General features: G+C 46.8%; 1 protein-coding gene and 1 non-coding gene across 11 annotated transcripts in view; both read left to right on the forward strand.

Annotated features, from left to right (window-relative positions):
* ADAD1 (adenosine deaminase domain containing 1) overlaps nt 1-20,859 on the forward strand; it is a 660,856-nt gene that overhangs the window by 81,573 nt on the left and 558,424 nt on the right. The window lies entirely within an intron of this gene.
* LOC134937741 (5S ribosomal RNA) lies at nt 17,988-18,106 on the forward strand. Its single transcript, XR_010180579.1, has one exon. It is a non-coding gene; the product is annotated as a 5S ribosomal RNA (ribosomal RNA).

A 20,859-nucleotide genomic window follows, 5' to 3' on the forward strand; every position in this document is an offset into this window, starting at 1 on the left:
CCACCTGATCCTAAAGCTTTTACTTTTGTGCCCTGTCTCCTGCGGAGCCGCTATTCCCCATGGTCCTGACGGAGTCCCCAGCATCCACTACGGACTACGAGAAATAGAATTATCGGTAAGTAAATTCTTATTTTTTCCCCCATCAGATGAATTAAATGAAGTGTGTGAAGAAGCGTGGGCTTTCCCTGATAAAAAATTGGTAATTCCTAAGAAGGTACTAATGGCGTTCCCTTTCCCGCCAGACGATAGGTCACGTTGGGAAACACCTCCTAGGGTGGATAAAGCGCTCACACGTTTGTCTAAAAAGGTGGCACTACTGTCTCCGGATACGGCCGCCCTCAAGGAACCTGCTGATAGAAAGCAGGAGGCGATCCTGAAGTCTGTATACACACACTCAGGCATTATACTTAGGCCAGCTATTGCGTCAGCATGGATGTGCAGTGCTGCCGCTGCGTGGTCAGATAAACTGTCAGAAAATATTGACACATTAGACAGAGACACGATCCTGCTAACCATAGACCATATCAACGACTCAGTCTTATATATGAGAGATGCACAGAGGGAAATCTGCCGGCTGGCATCTAAAGTAAGTGCATTGTCCATTTCTGCTAGGAGAGGCTTATGGACTCGCCAGTGGACAGGAGATGCAGATTCTAAAAGGCACATGGAAGTTTTGCTATATAAGGGTGAGGAATTATTTGGGGATGGTCTCTCGGACCTAGTTTCCACAGCAACGTCTGGGAAGTCAGCATTTTTACCCCATGTCCCCTCACAGCCTAAGAAGGCGCCGTTTTATCAGGTTCAGTCCTTTCGGACCCAGAAAAACAAGCGTGGAAAAGGCGGGTCTTTTCTGTCCAGAGGCAGAGGTAGGGGAAAAAGGCTGCAACAAACAGCAGGTTCCCAGGAGCAAAAGTCCTCCCCCGCTTCTTCTTCCAAGTCCGCCGCATGACGGTGGGGCTCCACAGGCGGAGCCAGGTACGGTGGGGGGCCGCCTCAAGAATTTCAGCGATCAGTGGGCTCGCTCACAGGTGGATCCCTGGATCCTTCAAATAGTATCTCAGGGGTACAAACTGGAATTCGAGGCGTCTCCACCCCACCGGTTCCTAAAATCTGCCTTGCCGATTGCTCCCTCAGACAGGGAGGCGGTGCTAGCGGCAATTCACAAGCTGTATTCCCAGCAGGTGATAATCAAGGTACCCCTACTTCAACAAGGCCGGGGTTACTATTCCACACTATTTGTGGTGCCGAAACCGGACGGTTCGGTGAGACCCATTTTAAATTTGAAATCCTTGAACACATACATAAAAAAATTCAAGTTCAAGATGGAATCGCTCAGGGCGGTTATTGCAAGCCTGGACGAGGGGGATTACATGGTATCCCTGGACATCAAGGATGCTTACTTGCATGTCCCCATTTACCATCCTCACCAGGAGTACCTCAGATTTGTGGTACAGGATTGCCATTACCAATTCCAGACGCTGCCGTTTGGACTGTCCACGGCACCGAGGGTATTTACCAAGGTTATGGCGGAAATGATGATACTCCTTCGAAAAAAGGGAGTTTTAATTATCCTGTACTTGGACGATCTCCTAATAAAGGCGAGGTCCAAGGAACAGTTGTTGGTGGGAGTAGCACTATCTCAGGAAGTGCTGCACCAGCACGGCTGGATTCTGAATATCCCAAAGTCACAGCTGGTTCCGACGACACGGCTACTGTTCCTGGGTATGATTCTGGATACAGTCCAGAAAAAAGTGTTTCTCCCGGAGGAGAAAGCCAGGGAGTTGTCATCTCTAGTCAGAGACCTCCTGAAACCAAAACAGGTATCAGTGCATCACGGCACGCGGGTCCTGGGAAAGATGGTAGCTTCTTACAAAGCAATTCCCTTCGGCAGGTTCCATGCCAGAATCTTTTAGTGGGACCTGTTGGACCAATGGTCCGGATCGTATCTTCAGATGCATCGCTTAATAACCCTGTCTCCAAGAACCAGGGTGTCTCTACTGTGGTGGCTGCAGAGTGCCCATCTTCTAGAGGGCCGCAGGTTCGGCATACAGGACTGGGTCCTGGTGACCACGGATGCCAGCCTTCGAGGCTGGGGGGCAGTCACACAGGGAAGAAACTTCCAAGGACTATGGTCGAGTCAGGAGACTTCCCTTCACATAAATATTCTGGAACTAAGGGCCATTTACAATGCCCTAAGTCAAGCAAAATCCCTGCTCCTACACCAGCCGGTGCTGATGCAGTCGCCCATGTAAATCGACAGGGAGGCACAAGAAGCAGGATGGCGATGGCAGAAGCCACAAGAATTCTCCGATGGGCGGAGAATCATGTTCTAGCACTGTCAGCAGTGTTCATTCCGGGAGTGGACAACTGGGAAGCAGACTTCCTCAGCAGACACGACCTCCACCCGGGAGAGAGAAGTTTTCCAGATGCTGGTAAACCGTTGGGAAAAACCACAGGTGGACATGATGGCGTCCCGCCTCAACAAAAAGTTAAAAAGATATTGCGCCAGGTCAAGGAGCCCTCAGGCGATAGCTGTGGACGCTCTAGTGAAACCGTGGGTGTACCAGTCGGTTTATGTGTTCCCTCCTCTGCCTCTCTTACCAAAGGTATTGAGAATAATAAGAAAGCGAGGAGTAAACACAATTCTCGTGGTTCCGGATTGGCCAAGACGAGCGTGGTACCCGGAACTTCAAGAGATGCTCTCAGAGGACCCGTGGCCTCTACCGCTCAGACAGGACCTGCTACAGCAGGGGCCCTGTCTGTTCCAAGACTTACCGCGGCTGCGTTTGACGGCATGGCGGTTGAACGCCGGATCCTGAAGGAAAATGGTATTCCGGAAGAAGTCATTCCTACGCTTATTAAAGCCAGGAAAGATGTTACGGCAAAGCATTATCACCGCATATGGCGGAAATATGTTGCATGGTGCGAGGCAAAAAAGGCCCCAACAGAGGAATTTCAGCTAGGTCGATTTCTGCATTTCCTGCAAGCAGGAGTGAATATGGGCCTAAAACTAGGCTCCATTAAAGTACAGATCTCGGCTCTGTCGATATTCTTTCAAAAAGAACTAGCTTCAGTACCTGAAGTTCAGACATTTGTGAAAGGAGTGCTGCATATTCAGCCCCCGTTTGTGGCACCTTGGGATCTCAACGTGGTGTTGAGTTTCTTAAAATCACATTGGTTTGAGCCACTAAAAACCGTGGATCTAAAATATCTCACGTGGAAAGTGGTCATGTTATTGGCCTTGGCTTCAGCCAGGCGAGTGTCAGAATTGGCGGCTTTATCATGTAAAAGCCCTTATCTGATTTTCCATATGGATAGGGCAGAATTGAGGACTCGTCCCCAGTTTCTCCCTAAGGTGGTGTCAGCGTTTCACCTGAACCAGCCTATTGTGGTGCCTGCGGCTACTAGGGATTTGGAGGACTCCCAAGTTGCTAGACGTTGTCAGGGCCCTGAAAATATATGTTTCCAGGACGGCTGGAGTCAGAAAATCTGACTCGCTGTTTATCCTGTATGCACCCAACAAGCTGGGTGCTCCTGCTTCTAAGCAGACTATTGCTCGCTGGATTTGTAGTACAATTCAGCTTGCACATTCTGTGGCAGGCCTGCCACAGCCAAAATCAGTAAATGCCCATTCCACAAGGAAGGTGGGCTCATCTTGGGCGGCTGCCCGAGGGGTCTCGGCTTTACAACTTTGCCGAGCAGCTACTTGGTCAGGGGCAAACACGTTTGCAAAATTCTACAAATTTGATACCCTGGCTGAGGAGGACCTAGAGTTCTCTCATTCGGTGCTGCAGAGTCATCCGCACTCTCCCGCCCGTTTGGGAACTTTGGTATAATCCCCATGGTCCTTACGGAGTTCCCAGCATCCACTAGGACGTCAGAGAAAATAAGAATTTACTCACCGGTAATTCTATTTCTCGTAGTCCGTAGTGGATGCTGGGCGCCCATCCCAAGTGCGGATTGTCTGCAATACTTGGAAATAGTTATTGCTAACTAAAGGGTTATTGTTGAGCCATCTGTTGAGAGGCTCAGTTGTTTTCATACTGTCAAACTGGATATAGTATCACGAGTTGTACGGTGTGATTGGTGTGGCTGGTATGAGTCTTACCCGGGATTCAAAATCCTTCCTTATTATGTCAGCTCGTCCGGGCACAGTGTCCTAACTGAGGCTTGGAGGAGGGTCATAGTGGGAGGAGCCAGTGCACACCAGGTAGTCATAAATCTTTCTAGAGTGCCCAGCCTCCTTCGGAGCCCGCTATTCCCCATGGTCCTTACGGAGTTCCCAGCATCCACTGCGGACTACGAGAAATAGAATTATCGGTGAGTAAATTCTTATTTTTTTTTATTATTTTTCTGCCAGCCAATGGTCTGACACTGGGAACAGTGAGTATAGCTAGGCGTTCAGTTTGGGCACCAAGGAGTTAAACTGTTTGAGTGCAGCCTGGGAGGCCCCTCCTCCCCTATAACCAGCCTGCATCAGGCCAGTCAGTTTTTTCCTTGGTGCTTTCAGGAAAGGGCACGGTTTTAAGGAGCAGGGCTTTTAGCCCTGATGACGTTAATTTTTTAATTTTATTTTTGGTTTGTAGTTTCTTCCGGTGACAGCGGCTAGCACAATTAGTGCTACCGCGTCAGCGCTCTGCTCTGCAGATGTGTCCCTGTCTACGCAGCCAGCCGCCCCAGCAACTCTCCGGCTTCGGGAGCAGCCGCAGCAGACAGGAGCTAGCAGGTAATGGTTCTCCCGTTCAGCGAGAGCCCGGCTGCGCGGCAAACACCGCTCGGGTGATGCAGCTCCAGCGTTCCTAGCAGTGGCACTGGGTTCTCTCCTTAAGGTCCATACACATTAGGCAATGTCACTCTATGAGCGACGTCGTCTAATTTTTTCCCTCCAGGGCCGGCCGGTTGGCGGCCGACTGTACACACTGAGCGATATGATCGCTCAGTGACGTCACGCCTCCGCCAGCCGTGCATTCAGGTCCTGGATGACAGTCCAGATCCTGCATGCATGCACTGCCAACAGCGACGATCGTTGCCAACCTGCGGGGCCGCGCATCGGTCGTCGCTGGCGGCATACCCACTTGCCGATTTAAAATGAGCAACGTCGCTCAGGGAGGGTGAAAATGAGCAACGTAGCACATTTTATCGGCAAGTGTGTATGGGCCTTATGTTACCACTAGGCCACCAGGGACATTAAATAGTGGTAGTTGGTCCCTGCGGAGGCTCCAGGGGGGGGTAGGATTATACCGTGGCTCCGCCCCCCAACCCTGTTGGATGTTCCTATCTATAGGTTTACAACCTCTAGGTCGCTCTCTCCTCTCCCCCACTCCTACCATCTCTGCAAACCCAGCGGCCATTTTAAGCCTAGCTGAGCAGAGCAACGCTGAGCATTTCATGTGGAGGACAGTTTTTGTGCATGAGCTTACACTGCTACAATCTCATTAGAAAGGGCCAAACATGCTTCCCCTATACCAGCACTGCAACAGGTGACAGGTTGTATAGTCCATACCACACCTCATGGTGTTGGTATTTGGACAAACAATGACAGTTTTTTCCTCTGTTTTCTATTAAAACACTCCTAGGGGTATTGTAGTACATTAAATTAGTGGTATAGTATCACTGTTTACCTGAACAGTTGCTACTACTGTGGTGGGCTCACAGCTGCAGTACCAGACCCACTTATTCTTTTATTTGTGGCTCTCTAGGCCAATGTTACATAGCCCTATCTTCTTCTTATATATATTTCTAGGTTAGTGTTGTGAGTGTGTCTGTTTCTGTGACAAGTTAGAACATGTCCTCCAGGGAATCTTCCAAAGCCTCCCAGAAGGAAAAAGGAACTTACAGGGTGAATCAAAAGTCGCAGTACACCCTTTTGTTTCAAACACTGTGCAGGAAATGGGAAAACTGAATACTCCAGTAAAGTATGGGTGAGGTAGGCTATCTTTTAAGGTATGTAGCAAACTTGGGGGCCATCTTGAATCTAAGTCAATTTTCCCATTTCCAGCACAGTTTATGAAACAAAAGGGTATACTGCGACTTTTGAATCACCCTGTACTGAGGGGCAACCCTATACTTGTACAGCATGCAAGGAAAAATTTTCTTGTATGGTACAAGACCACACAGGGCTCTGTGACCGTTGCTCTGTCGAGGCACCTGACGGTACTGCTGCGGAGAGTTCAACTTCGTCGGAACCGACCTGGGCTGCCTCCCTTGCCCTGGCTATGAAGGAATTGACTTCCCAACTGCAGCTAACAACGCCACAGGTCACAGTTTCCACGGTAGGTGCAGACCCTTCCCCTCCACAGACACAACAAACTACTGAACCAGCATGGGTCCAGGGTTTGTCATGATCGGTACAAGGGTTAGTTCAGGTTTCCACTAACCTTCAACAAGCCCTGGGGTCTTCATCTGAGCACAGAAGTAAATCTTCGTCGGCGCTATCCCTTATACAGTCTTAGGAATCCCTATCAGAGGAATTTTCTGAAGAAGGGAAAGAGCCTCAGGATTCAGAGACTGAAGAGTCTCAGACTCCAGATGGTCAAATGATCTTAGCCAGGATGGAAGCCTTAGTCAAGGCAGTTAAGGAAATCCTATAGATCAAGGATACTGATTCTCCACCCAATGCACAGATGTCTCTCTTTAAGTAGAAAATGAAGGATCAGTCTGCTTTTCCCCCTTCCACGCAGTTGGAGGATCTTTTTAAGGAGGCTTCGTCTCATCCATATAAAAAGTTTTTAGTAATTCTTTCTTTTATTCATTGGTGGAATGGACCGCAAAAAGTGGGTATCCACCGCCAATGGACGCTCATGTTGCCCACCTGGTTAAGTCTTCCACCCTTCCCATTCCAGACGTAACCTCTCTGAAGGAACCAACCAACAGGAAACTGGAACAGTTCCTGAAGTATATATACTTAAATGCAGGAGCGGCCCTCAGACCTGTTATTGCTTCAGCCTGGGTCTCCTTGGCTATAGGCAGCTGGTTGGATGTCATGACGGAGAGCCTCTGATCGAACATGCAATGTTCTGATCTCATCGACTATGTTGACTACTTTAGGGAGGCCAATACTTTCTTAGGGGAGGCAGTTTCAGATGCAGGCACGTTTTCTTCTAGGTCTCCGCTTCATTGGTGTTTGCGCTCTTGGCGCGCAGACGAAAATTCTAAAAAAGCCATAGTCCCTACCCTTTTCGGGAGAGGTGATCTTTGGCACCTTCCAAGACTGCTTTTCTGCCCTCCGCTGCACCTAAAACTCGGTCACCAAACTTTAGTTCCTTTCGCCCGCAGGGTAAGGCCTGAGGACAGCCTTCTTCCTGTTTCCAGGCTCCCTCTACTAAACCTTCAAAGGCCAAAGGACGCCAACCCTGGTCTGGAAAATGCCAGGCTCCCAAACAGGCTCAAACCACAGCATGACTGTCTGGTCTCCACCCCCCCTCCCCACCCCCCCGGAGGCTTCCAAGATGGGCTGTCGTCTCCTTCGCTTCGCAGAGGTCTGAAACAGACGACATCAGACGTCTTGATTATGGGCATCGTATCTAGGGGTTACGCCCTCACTTTCACGGAAAGACTCCCTAGACTATTCTTTCCCACGGGTCTGCCTTAAGACCTCGGCAAGGCTACTGTGCTCCAGAACGCAGTCCAATCCCTGCTATCCCGGGAGGTCATTGTTCTGGTGCCAAATCCTCAATGGGGTACAGGTTTTTATTCTAACCTATTCCTCGTTCCAAAGCCGGATGGCTCATTCCATCCTATACTAAATTTACAAACCCTAAACCGGTTTCTCAGAGTTCCGAAGTTTTGCATGGAATACATCAGATCTATCATGCAGGCCTTGGAAGAGGGAGACTATATGGCCTCTTTAGATGTCCAGGATGCGTATCTGCACGTCACCATTTGGGACAGTCAACAGAAGTTTCTTCGTTGTACAATTAAGCGAAATCCCCAGTTCCAGAGGTTGCCGTTCGGACTCTGCGGCACTGCGAGTATTCACCAAAGTGATGGCGGTAATGACAGCTCATTTGAAGTTGCAGGAAAACTGCATCCTCCCATACCTGGACAATCTCCTTGTTATGGCACAGTCTCAGGCCCATCTTCAGGAGCACATCCGTATCACTCTGACATTTTTGCAGACACACGGCTGGCTGATCAATTGGCGATGGTCCAGCCTCACACCGTCTCAGCGCATTATTCACTTGGGAGCACTATTAGATTCTCAGGTACAGAGAATCTTTCTCCCGGACGACAAGCGGATGGCCATACAGGAGATGATTCGAGCCTTCCTGGCTCAGAAGACTGTTTCCATTCACTTTTGCATGCAACTTCTGGGGGAAATTAAATGAAATAAAATAGAGAATAACCTCACTTTTAAAATGGGTTACCACGCGCTTAATTAGAGTTGGTTCTCTAAGCAGCTGTATAAAAATGGATAGGCAATCCAAAGGTAAATTAACACAAAAGCAAACAAACAGCTCTAATACAATATTTTCAGCAGACAGTTGTGTGTGTGTGATTAAAAAAAAACATAGTTGCAAGAAAAAGTATGTGAACCCTTTGGAATTTCCTGGATTTGTGCATAAATTGGTCATAAAATGTCATCTAAGTCACAACAATAGACAGTCTGCTGAAACTAATACCACACAATTATATGTTCTCATGTTTTTATTGAACACACCATGTAAACGTTCACGGTGCAGGGTGGACAAAGTATGTGAACCACTAGGCTAATGACTTCTCTAAGAGCTAAATTGAGTCGGGAGTCACCCAACCTGGAGTCTAATCAATGAGACGAGATTGGAGGTGTTGGTGAAAGCTGCCCTGCCCTATAATAACACACACCAGTTTGAGTTTGCAATTCTCAAGAAGCATTGCTTGATGTGAACCATGCCTCGCAGAAAAGAGCTCTCAGAAGACCTCCGATTAAGAATTGTTGACTTTGCATAAAGCTGGAAAGGGTTACAAAAGTATCTCTAAAAGCCTTGATGTTCATCAGTCCATGGTAAGACAAATTGTCTATAAGCAGAGAAAGTTCAGCACTGTTCCCACTCTCCCTAGGAGTGGGCGTCCTGTAAAGATGACTGCAAGAGCACAGCGCAGAATGCTCAATGAAGTGAAGAAGAATCCTAGAGTGTCAGCTAAAGACTTACAGAAATCTCTGGCACATGCTAACATCTGTTGACGAATCTACCATACGTAAAACACTAAACAAGAATGAAGTTCATGGGAGGATACCACGGAGGAAGCCACTGCTGTCCAAAAAAAACATTGCTGCACGTTTGAAGTTTGCAAAAGAGCACCTGAATGTTCCACAGCACTACTGGCAAAATATTCTGTGGACAGATGAAACCAAAGTTGAGTTGTTTGGAAGGAACACACTATGTGTGGAGAAAAAAAGGCACAGCACACCAACATTAAAAACCTCATCCCAACTGTGAAGTATGGTGGAGGGAGCATCATGGTTTGGGGCTGCTTTGCTGCCTCAGGGCCTGAACAGATTGCCATCATCGATGGAAAAATGAATTCCCAAGTTTATCAAGACATTTTGCAGGAGAACTTAAGGCCATCTGTCCACCAATTGAAGCTCAACAGAAGATGGGTGATGCAACAGGACAACGACCCAAAGCACAGAAGTAGATCAACAACAGAATGGCTTCAACAGAAGAAAATACGCCTTCTGGAATGGCCCAGCCAGAGTCCTGACCTCAACCCGATTGAGATGCTGTGGCATGACCTCAAGAGAGCGATTCACACCAGACAACCTAAGAATATTGCTGAACTGAAACCGTTTTGTAAAGAGGAATGGTCCAAAATTCCCCCTGACCGTTGTGCAGGTCTGATATGCAATTATAGGAAAGTTTGGTTGAGGTTATTGCTGCCAAAGGAGGGTCAACCAGTTATTAAATCCAAGGGTTCACATACTTTGTCCACCCTGCACTGTGAATGTTTACATAGTGTGTTCAATAAAAACATGAGAACATATTGTTTGTGTGGTATTAGTTTCCGCAGACTATTTGTATATTGTTGTGACTTAGATGAAGATCAGAACACATTTTATGACCAATTTATGCACAAATCCAGGAAATTCCAAAGGGTTCACATACTTTTTCTTGCAACTGTATCGAGTTTTTTTTAAACTTTCCCATAAAAATAATGGTAATATTATCCAATGCAGTTGCACATTTAAGAAGCAATAAAAAGTGGAGCGATTTATAAAAAAAAAAAGCAAAAACAGTCTCTGGTATCAACTTAGACGTGCAGTATATGGGCAGTACAATATTATCCAGTGGTAGGTTGACCTTAATGGTAGTTGGCCTTTTGCTGGTGGGACTGTGTATTCCACAATAGTTAACAATCCTGGAGATAGTTCACTTCCCTTAGCGATGGTCCAGATGGTACAGGTTCCAGCGCACAGATGAGAGAGTTAAAGTAGATGATTCACAATTATGGCAAACCAGTAAGTCCCAGGCTCTATAGGTCCACTCTAGGGGGAGGGACCAACCTTTGGCGCTACTGGTTAATACTCAAAAATGGTAGTTTATTAAAGAGTAAATCGAATGTAGTTTTGTGCAAAAAAAAATAAAAATTAAATTATTAAAATTTATTAAAAAAAGTCTTGAATGGTGGTTGGTAATAAAAAAAAAAAATACAGTGAAATTCTGTTATCAATTTGAGGTATGTATAATGTATATATGGGTGTAGTAAATATTAATAAAGAAGGCAATGGGATGTGTCTAAATATGAACTTGTTTAATATGCTAATAATTTGTTAAAAGTGACAGTATTAATTTATACATTTTTACCTGAGCGCGCTCTTTGCGTTATCACTAACATACAGTGAGAGTAAAAATGAAATAAAATTAAAAAATTTTTTTGCAATAAAACAAATACTTTATATGCGATTCTAAAAAGTAGTGGAGACCGGTCTCCTGCTCTTTGAGAAAATGGTGACTTGTTATGCAAGAGTTCTGGCAGGACAAACTATGTCTGCAAAGGTCCGTTGTTACTGGGTTCCTGGTGATCCGTAATCCCAGGGTAGAGTAGTCACAGTACTTCGTTTTCAGGTGAAAAAAGTTTTTAGGATCGCTTACGTGTCTTCACCCTGTCCGGGGCTGGGGGATCCGTGTGTGTCCTTCGGTGCTGCAGGTGTCTTTCTCCGTAGCCGCGGTGTGTTACAGGCGCCTGTAACTCCGGTCCTCTTGGTGTTTTCTCGCCGGCGTCTTCCAGGAGGTCGGGATCTCCGGGTTTCAGGTGAAAGAAGGGGGCGTGGTCCTGAAACCCGGAGATCCCGACCTCCTGGAAGACGCCGGCGAGAAAACACCAAGAGGACCGGAGTTACAGGCGCCTGTAACACACCGCGGCTACGGAGAAAGACACCTGCAGCACCGAAGGACACACACGGATCCCCCAGCCCCGGACAGGGTGAAGACACGTAAGCGATCCTAAAAACTTTTTTCACCTGAAAACGAAGTACTGTGACTACTCTACCCTGGGATTACGGATCACCAGGAACCCAGTAACAACGGACCTTTGCAGACATAGTTTGTCCTGCCAGAACTCTTGCATAACAAGTCACCATTTTCTCAAAGAGCAGGAGACCGGTCTCCACTACTTTTTAGAATCGCATATAAAGTATTTGTTTTATTGCAAAAAAATTTTTTAATTTTATTTCATTTTTACTCTCACTGTATGTTAGTGATAATAACGCAAAGAGCGCGCTCAGGTAAAAAGGTATAAATTAATATTGTCACTTTTAACGAATTATTAGCATATTAAACAAGTTCATATTTAGACACATCCCATTGCCTTCTTTATTAATATTTACTACACCCATATATACATTATACATACCTCAAATTGATAACAGAATTTCACTGTATTTTTTTTTATTACCAACCACCATTCAAGACTTTTTTTAATAATTTTTAATAACTTAACAAATTTTTTTTTTTTTTTTTGCACAAAACTGCATTCGATTTACTCTTTAATAAACTACAATTTTTGAGTATTAACCAGTAGCGCCAAAGGTTGGTCCCTCCCCCTAGAGATTGCAAAACAAGGAAACAACCGAAAAGAGTTTCCTACTCTAACCTGGGCTGCTCGGATACCTAAATACACAAGTAAACACTATAGGGAGCGCAGAGCACACCCCCAGCTCTATAGGTCCACTGTCGGATTTTCTGGATGTACCCAACAAGTCCTTTTTAGGTCCAAGGTCTTAGTTCTTACACGTTTCGCTGTCACAAGGGGCAGCTTTGGGTAATATTAATTACCATTATTTTTATGGGAAATATTAAATAAACTTTTTTTTTTTTTTTTTTATCTGTTGACAATATTGTATTAGCCCTGTTTGTTTGCTTTTGTGTTATTTCTGGGGGAAATGGTCTCTTGCTTTGTGATGGTGGAGTATGCACAGTTTCATTCCAGGACAATGCAACTGGAGCTCCTTCGGAACTCTGATCACTCTCCGCTGCATCTCAAGTCACAGCAGAGTAGTCTCTCCAGGGACACCCATGTATCACTCCTGTGTTGGCTACACACGTCACACTTGAACAAGGGTCGTGCCTTCTGCATCCTCGATTGTGTCATCCTCACAATAGATGCCAGTCTTCGAGGATGGGGTGCTGTAGTGGATGATCGTTCGTTTCAGGGTCGGTGGACTCTTCAGGAGAGCAATCTCTCCATCAATGTACTAGTGCTGCGAGCGGTCTTCAGTGTGCTGTCTCAAGCGGGACCCTTGCTATATCACCGTCCACTAAAGATCTAGTCGGACAATGCAACAGCAGTCGCCTACATAAACCACCAAAGCGGCACTCACAGTCTTGCAACCATGAAGGAGGTCAGCCACATCTTGCGATGGGCGGAAAAATTTCTACCAGCCATTTCCGCAGTCTACATCCCTGGAGTGTTAAATTGGGAAGCGGACTTCCTCAGCCAACAAGATGTCCATTTGGGTGAGTGGTCTCTCCATCCCACGGTCTTCAAGATGTTGGTCACCCGCTGGGGTCTGCCTCAAAACGATCTTTTTGCTTCACGACACAACCACCAGCTTCCCCTTTATGGCGCCTGAACAGGGGATCCGGGCGCGTACCTCATCGACGCCTTGGCGGTGCCTTGTACGTTTTAGGTGGTGTATCTCTTCCCACATGTGGCACTTGTCTTGAGGGTACTTCGGAAGCTCAAATCGGAAATGGTGACAGCTTTTCTGATTGCGCCCCACTGGCCGAAAAGGGTCTGTTATGAGGATCTACTTGCTCGCTCCGTAGCTCCTCCATGGTCCATCCCTCCACGGCCAGACTTGCTGTCTCAGGGACCGTGTCTGCATCCGGATCTTCAGCGTCTGGCTTTGACGGGTTGGCTGTTGAGAGGTCGGTCCTGAGATCAAGCGGTTTCTCGCCTGAGGTTATCAACACTATGATATCTGCTAAGAAACCTTCCACTGCTAGGATATACTATAGTTTATGGCGCAATTATTTTAAGTGGTGTAATACTCGTCGCGTGGACTTGCTCCAGTATCGCTTGTCCAGACTCTTGGCTTTCCTACAGTCAGGGCTGAACTCTGGACTTCGCTTGGCCTCTGTCAAGGTCCAGGTATCTGCTTTTTCCATATTGTTCCAGAGGCGCATGGCTCGATATTGCGCTGTTCAAACATTTCTGCAGGGGGTTCTTCATATCCAACCACCTTATGTGCCGCAGGTTAACCCATGGGATTTGTCATTGGTCCTTCGGAATCTACAAAAGGTCCCATTTGAGCCCTTGGAGGAGATTGATCTTTACTGGCCTTACTGGAAAATGGTATTTTTGCTTGCCATCGTCTCGGCACGCCGTGTTTCGGATTGAGGAGGTCTGTCTCGCAGGTCTCCCTTTTTGATTTTCCATCATGATCGGGCTGTTCTCCGTACCCGCCTTGACTACCCTTCTAAGGTAGTCTCCAGTTTTCATACAAATCAACTTTCTCTCCTTTAGATTCCTTGGATGGCAATACCGCCATGGCCACATTGGATGTGGTCAGGGCTTTGCGTGTTTATGTGCAGCGCACTAGTGCCTTTTGCAAAACAGATTCTCTGTTTGTACTTTGACGAGCATAAGAGAGGCTAGCCAGACTCCAAGCAGACCATTGCTAGATGGTTGTGAGTTGCGGTTCAGCAGAGTTATCTGTTAACTGATGCCGGAACTGGCTTCCCAGCTAAGGCCCATTCCACAAGGTCAATGGGGCTTCGGCAGAGCAACTTTTCAGCGCAGTGACATGGTCTTCGGCTCATACCTTCCTTCGGTTCTATAGGTTCGACACCTTCACCTCAGCTGATGCAGCCTTTGGGCGTCTGGTCCTCATTGCAGCTTGGGAGAGTTCCAGCCCGTAAAGTGACAACTTTAGGACGTCCCACTGTCCTCAGTGTCAGACCATTGGCTGACAGAAATTTTTTTTTGTCTTAACTGTTAAATCCTTTTATCTGAAGCCATGGTTGACACTGGGCGCCCATCCTTTCACTCCTCGCGATATTGTTCAAGTACATGTTACCCTACATGTGTTTTGGCTGTATGGATGTGTTTTTGTTTGTTTTTCTACCTTCCTGTTCCTGGCTTGTATAGTAAATAACTGACTAGTCTGATGCAGGCTGGGTATAGAGGTGGAGGGGCCTCCCAGGCTGCACTTGCACAGTTTAACGCCTTGGTGCCCGGACAGAACGCCTAGCTATACCCACTGTCCCCTGTGTCAACCGTGGCTTCAGAAAAAAGGATTTTACAGGTAAGACAAAAATCTACTTTTCTGCAGTGGGGTATACTGTTCCATAGGGAATACATCGGGGTGTAGAGATGGCTCTTGGTCCAGAGGCACCAACAGGCCAAAGCTTTAGACTGTTCCAGAATGCATTGTGGGGCCTCCTCTATAACCCCATTTCCAGGCACTGACTCAGTTTTAGAGTTGGTGCCTGCATGAAGCAGGTCACTTAACAGGGGGGCTGCGCTAGGCAGCCCTGAAAAACTTTTTAGAAGACTTCAAGGGCTGCAGCACTTCATATGTCAGTGTGACATACTGTGCTGCGGCTCCATCACCTCCCCAGCGGGGTTGCATACTCCTGCTGTCTCTATTCCCGTGTACTTAAGGCGGAGACGCTCCGGCTCTAGGCACACGGTCGCAGATACTCTCCTGGTCTGTGTGGCTGCTACAGAAGGGAGGAGGTAAGAGGGTCCCCCAGGTGGGACCCATCAATAAATCCCGTTCCGATTGCAGTCTAGGGAGATGTACTGCGACGCTGGTGTGGACACTGTCACCGAGCAGGGACCCCACTATATCCACCAGGGCATAGGAGTACAGGTTGGATATAGTAATATCCATTTCTCATACGTCCTAGAGGATGCTGGGGATGCTTCAAGAACCATGGGGTATAGACGGGATCCGCAGAAGACATGGGCACACTATAAGACTTTGAATGGGTGTGAAATGGCTCCTCCCTCTATGCCCCTCCTCCAGACTCCAGTTAGATTCTGTGCCCAGTGAGACTGGATGCACACTGAGGAGCTCTCCAGAGTTTCTCAGAAAAAGACTTTTATTAGGTTTGTTATTTTCAGGGAGACCTGCTGGCTACAGGCACCTTGCATCGTGGGAGTGAGGTGAGAGAAGCAGACCTACTTCTTCTGAGTTCAAGGCCTCTGCTTCTTAGGCTACTGGACACCATTAGCTCCAGAGGGTTCGATCACTTGGTACGCCTAGCTGCTTGTTCACGGAGCCGCGCCGTCACCCCCTCACAGAGCCAGACGACAGAAGCCGGGTGAGTATGTAAGATCAGAAGACTTCAGTGACTGCGTTTGAGGTACCGCGCAGCGTGCCATGCTCCCACACATAACATGGCGCAGGGGGGGCACCCTGGGCAGCATGGGGGACCTCAAACAGCACTGGCAATAAGATATAACAGTGCCCAGGAACTAGTTAAGGGACCCCCGCCAGTATATAAAGATTTTTTAAGCGAGACTGAAGCGCGCCATGTAGATGGCGGGGCTTAGCATACACAGCTCTGACCAGCGCCATCTCCTCTTCACAGAAGCTGCAGAGACGCTGGCCCTGACCTCCACACTGCTGTACAAGTAACTGTGCAAAATGGGGGGGGGGGGGGGGCACAAGTGATTTGGTGCTAACATTTTATATACACTGCTCAAAAAAATAAAGGGAACACTAAAATAACACATCCTAGATCTGAATGAATGAAATATTCTTATTAAATACTTTGTTCTTTACATAGTTGAATGTGCTGACAACAAACTCACACAAAAATTATCAATGGAAATCAAATTTCTTTTTCATCCACTAGGGGTCACTGGAGTACTCTTGGGATATGGACGGCTTCCACAGGAAGTAGGCACTGAATAAATTAATTTTGGGACTATACCTCCCCTCCATATCCCTGAGTACCTCAGTGTTTTTTCTGTGCTCGACACAGTTAGTAGGCTTGTGGCTTTGCTGCCACAGAGGTCCACATTTCATTGGATTTTTTTTTTCTAAGTTTTTTCTTTTTTCAACGATTTTCAACATCCCTTCCCCCCCTTCCAATAGGTGGGTCCGGGATAAGTGAAGGCTGCTTTAGCAGCTGTGGGTGTCGGACCTCTCAAAAAAGAGCTCCCTCACTACCACCTGCAGGACTAAAACCTGCAGTAAAGGCTGGACGGAACTTACAGAGAAGGCCCGTCATAGCCCTCACCACAGGGTCCAGGTATGTTGAACGGGGCGGTCAGCTCACGCTGCCGCCCCACTGTGTGGGACACTGTGTGTGTGTGTGTGTGTGTGGCCCAGGCCCTCGATGCCGCTTCGGGCTCCCTCTCCACCATAGCCCGGCTCCGTGTATAGAGAACGGTATACGGAGCATGGGGGGACACACAAATGAGAGTCAAAAGGCAGGTTTCTTAGCCTAGTGAGTAACTTTGCTGCCACAGTGATGTTCCCTGCACACAGAAATGTCAGGGTCACTGGATAAAATCTCATGATTAAACTCTTATTGATAAGGGAATACAGCAGAGCTGCATATGTTTTACAAAAGGCTATGAAGTCCTGGTTAAAGCAAGATTAACCATGTTTCCTGTTGTATTTCCAGAAATTCCTGTGTTACATCTCTCCTCCATTGAAGGCGCAGGGGTGTTAAGGGGAATTTGGGAGCAGGCATATGGCTGGCGTGCACTGCACTTGGCCAGATATAATAGAGACACCTTAGTGCTATTTACTGAGTCGTGCAAGTTGTCGGTCTTTGTTTTTGTTTTGGTTGTATTGTCTGTCTGCATGAGTAAGACACCAGCAATTACTAATAAGCAGTTTCCCTGCCATGTCTAAAACATGGATATACATAATTATTTATATCATAACTGTTTATAATGATATTATCCTAAACACTGCAAATCTGATTCATGGTTGTGGCAGCCAAATACTGGTTTTGTTCATTTGTTGTAAAGTAAGTATATTATAACAATTGTAAAGCACATGGTGCTTATAAATCAGTATCTGTGGAGCCGTGTGAGTTCACTCACCTGCAGCAGCTTTGGCTTAAATCACTTGGCCACACCACACTGGATACGCCCAATCTCTTCTGATTTTGGAAGCTAAGCAGTGTTGGGCCTGATTAGCCACCTGGGAGTACAAGGTGCTGTAGGTATTTTTAATCTACAGCCACACCACACTGGATACGCCCAAACTCATCTGAGCTTGGAAACTAAGCAGGGTTGCATACTGTTTTACCATCTGGGAAACTGGTGATCCAACTAGATTGCATACTAATACATGCTAGTTTAAAACTGTTAAAAATAGCTCAGTTTGGGCTTACACTATCAATATAAACCTACTATAGGTTTTACAGTCAGGATAGCTCTCCAGAGCGCGCTCCCGGCGCCGGCCACTAGAAGGGCCCATTAACTAAGCTGTGGTCAAGCAGCAGTCATCTCAGGTTTTAAGCCTGTGAGAGGTCACATTTAGTTCAGACTTGTAAAAATGTGTTATACCTGTGTACAGGATATGTGTATAGGGGATCTACAGCCACACCACACTGGATACGCCCAATCTCAACTGATTTTGGAAGCTAAGCAGTGTTGGGCCTGGTTAGTACCTGGATGGGAGACCACCTGGGAATACAAGGTGCTGTAGATACTATGTGTGTATATATATATATATATATATAGATATATATATATTTATTAAAGTCTGAACATGTGTGAATATACATTGTTGTATATATGTATATATAATATGCTGACATTAAAAGTCTATTTTGCAGTAAGCAAGAATAATTGATCAGCACTCAGTGCTTATTAACACTATCTGTTGAGCACTGCAGACATGGCCACACCACAGCAGTTTTGCTTATTGTTTTTTACAGGTGGCTCGGTAGCCAAGTGGTTAGGCTTTCCGGCCACAGTGAACATTGTGTTTGCATGAACACTGGTTCAGATCCTGGTTTAACAGGTGTTTAAAAAAAAAAAAAAAAAAAAAAAAAAAAAAGTAGGACAATTTTTTTCTTTTAATGTTACTTCCTGGTTCTTTCTCGGAAGTTGCTGCCCTACAACACTTAGACTCTGGAGGAGCGGGGTGTTGTTAGGAGTTTAATTTATTAATTGTTTTTGTACAGCATGACTCTACAGGAAGATTCACTATTGCTGGTAACCACATGCACGGTAATGCAGGTTTATACACACGTTATTTCCGTGGTGTACTTACTGGTTAGAGTACATGATCTCTTGCACTTACATGTGCAGCAGAGTACTGCAATGGATGCATGCTGGGCCCATAACCCAGAGGTAGGCAGATTGAAACTATCCTCTGCTATATGCATTTATGCATAATCAAACAAGCAGCTTCGCTGCAAAGTCGGTCACACAGTGTGTCGGACAAATACGAATCTGGGCCAGTGGCGCAATGTATATCGCATCTGACTATGCATAACAAGATTGTAGGTTCGTCTCCTACCTGGCTTGTTTAAATTGCCGTGATCATATAGTGGTTAGTACTCTGTGTAAAGACTGCACAGACAGTTTCAGTTAGATTGTTGCGGTCGATTGCCACCAGCCCTCATAGCACCAGGCCAGTACGTCAGGTTCTCAGCGAAGGCTGAACAATTTCCAATCAGAGACAATTGCATTTATTGGGGGTTTTACTACATATCGGAGTATACCCTACACAGCAGTAGGGCTGTTGCTTCGCCCTGCTTTGGTAAGGGTTTGAGGTAACAAGGCTGTAGTGGCAGGGCATTCCGGTTCAGGTTTGCCCTAAATAAAGACCACCTTACACTTCTTGCTGCCTACAGCTTCTTTGGACGTTGGCAGTTGGTTCTTGCGTTCTAGCTTCGCTAGTAGCGCATAACGTCCACTTTGGCTACGTTCCTAACAGGCAGAGTCGGATTCCAAACGAGATAGATCGCAGACCAAGTGGGGAGGAAAATCTGATTTCCTACCATTGTCTACGCAAATTTCTGGATGATTCCGTCTCAACGACTTCAAATCCTAAGTATGATTCTCAATACGGTAAATCAAAGAAGTTACATACCCGAACAGAAAGTACAGGTCATTCGTCATCTGGTACAATTAGTGCTCAAGCCACGCACAGTCTCGGTCACTTGGGCATTCGCCTATTAGACAATGGTGGCGGCTTTCGAAGCGCTTCAGTTCGGAGGACTTCACTCTCGTCCTTTTCAATTGGATGTGTTCGCACAGTGGTCGGGCTCGCATCTGCAGATTTACTGCAGAAGTGAGGTTGTCTCCAAGGACCAGAGAGTCTCTACTCTGGTGGCTCAAAGTACAGAATCTAACCGCAGGGAAACGGTTCGGTGCCTGGAATTGGATAATTCTCACGGCGGACGCAAGTCTCAGAGATTGGGGAGCTGTAGTTCAAAATTATCAGCTCCATGGTCTCTGGGCGGATCACGAAAGATTGCTGCCTATAAATGTCCTGGAACTCCGGGCAATTTACAATGCGCTACTATAAGTAGTGCACGGGCTGCAGGCTCAGGCTGTTCAGGTGCAGTCAGACAATGCGACAGCAGTCGCATACATCAACAAACAAGGAGAAACGAAAAACCGGAGGGCAATGCGGGAGGTACAGATGTGTCCACATGCTGCTCCAGAAGTGGAGTTACCCGCAGGTGGACCTGATGGCATCTCGCCGCAATCATCAAACGCCCCAGGTCGTGTCCTGAACGAGAGATCCAAAGGCAGTGGCGGTGGATGCTCTCTCAATCGCGTGGCCATACAGTCTCGTGTATCTATTTCCACCGTTTCCGCTGCTCCCTCTGTGGCTAAAACGGATCAAAGGAGAGTCCGTCACAGTTATACTAGTGACGCCTCTTTGGCCTCCGGAGAGCTTGGTTCTCGGATCTCCGCGGTCTACTCGCAGTCTGTCTTTGGCCGCTCCCACTACGTTCGGACCTGTTACAGCAGGGTCCATTCCTCTTACCCGATTTAGCGCAGCCACGTTTGACGGGGTGGCTGTTGAGACAGCCCTCTTAAGAAGAGAGGGCATTCCAGAATCGGTTATTCCAACCATGTTACGAGCTAGGAAGCCGGTTACGGCAGCTCATTATTACAGAATTTGGCGTGCCTATGTAGGTTGGTGTGAAGCTCTGAAGTTTCCGACATCATCTTTTAAGTTATCCCGTCTTTTGTTATTTCTACAGATGGGGTTAGATGGAGGTCTGAGTTTATCCACACTAAAGGTGCAGATATCGGCGGCGTCCATTTATTTTCATAGTAGATTGGCCCTATTGCCGTCGGTTCACACCTTTTAGGCAGGGTGTCCTCAGAGTTCAGACTCCATTCACTCTACCTACTGCGCCATAAGACTTGAATCTGGTTTTTAGATTTCTTAGTCTTTTTATGAACCCTTACAACAAGTGAATATTAAATTTCTCA

This window comes from Pseudophryne corroboree, chromosome 1 (genome assembly GCF_028390025.1).
Source record: "Pseudophryne corroboree isolate aPseCor3 chromosome 1, aPseCor3.hap2, whole genome shotgun sequence".
Lineage (NCBI taxonomy): Eukaryota > Metazoa > Chordata > Amphibia > Anura > Myobatrachidae > Pseudophryne > Pseudophryne corroboree.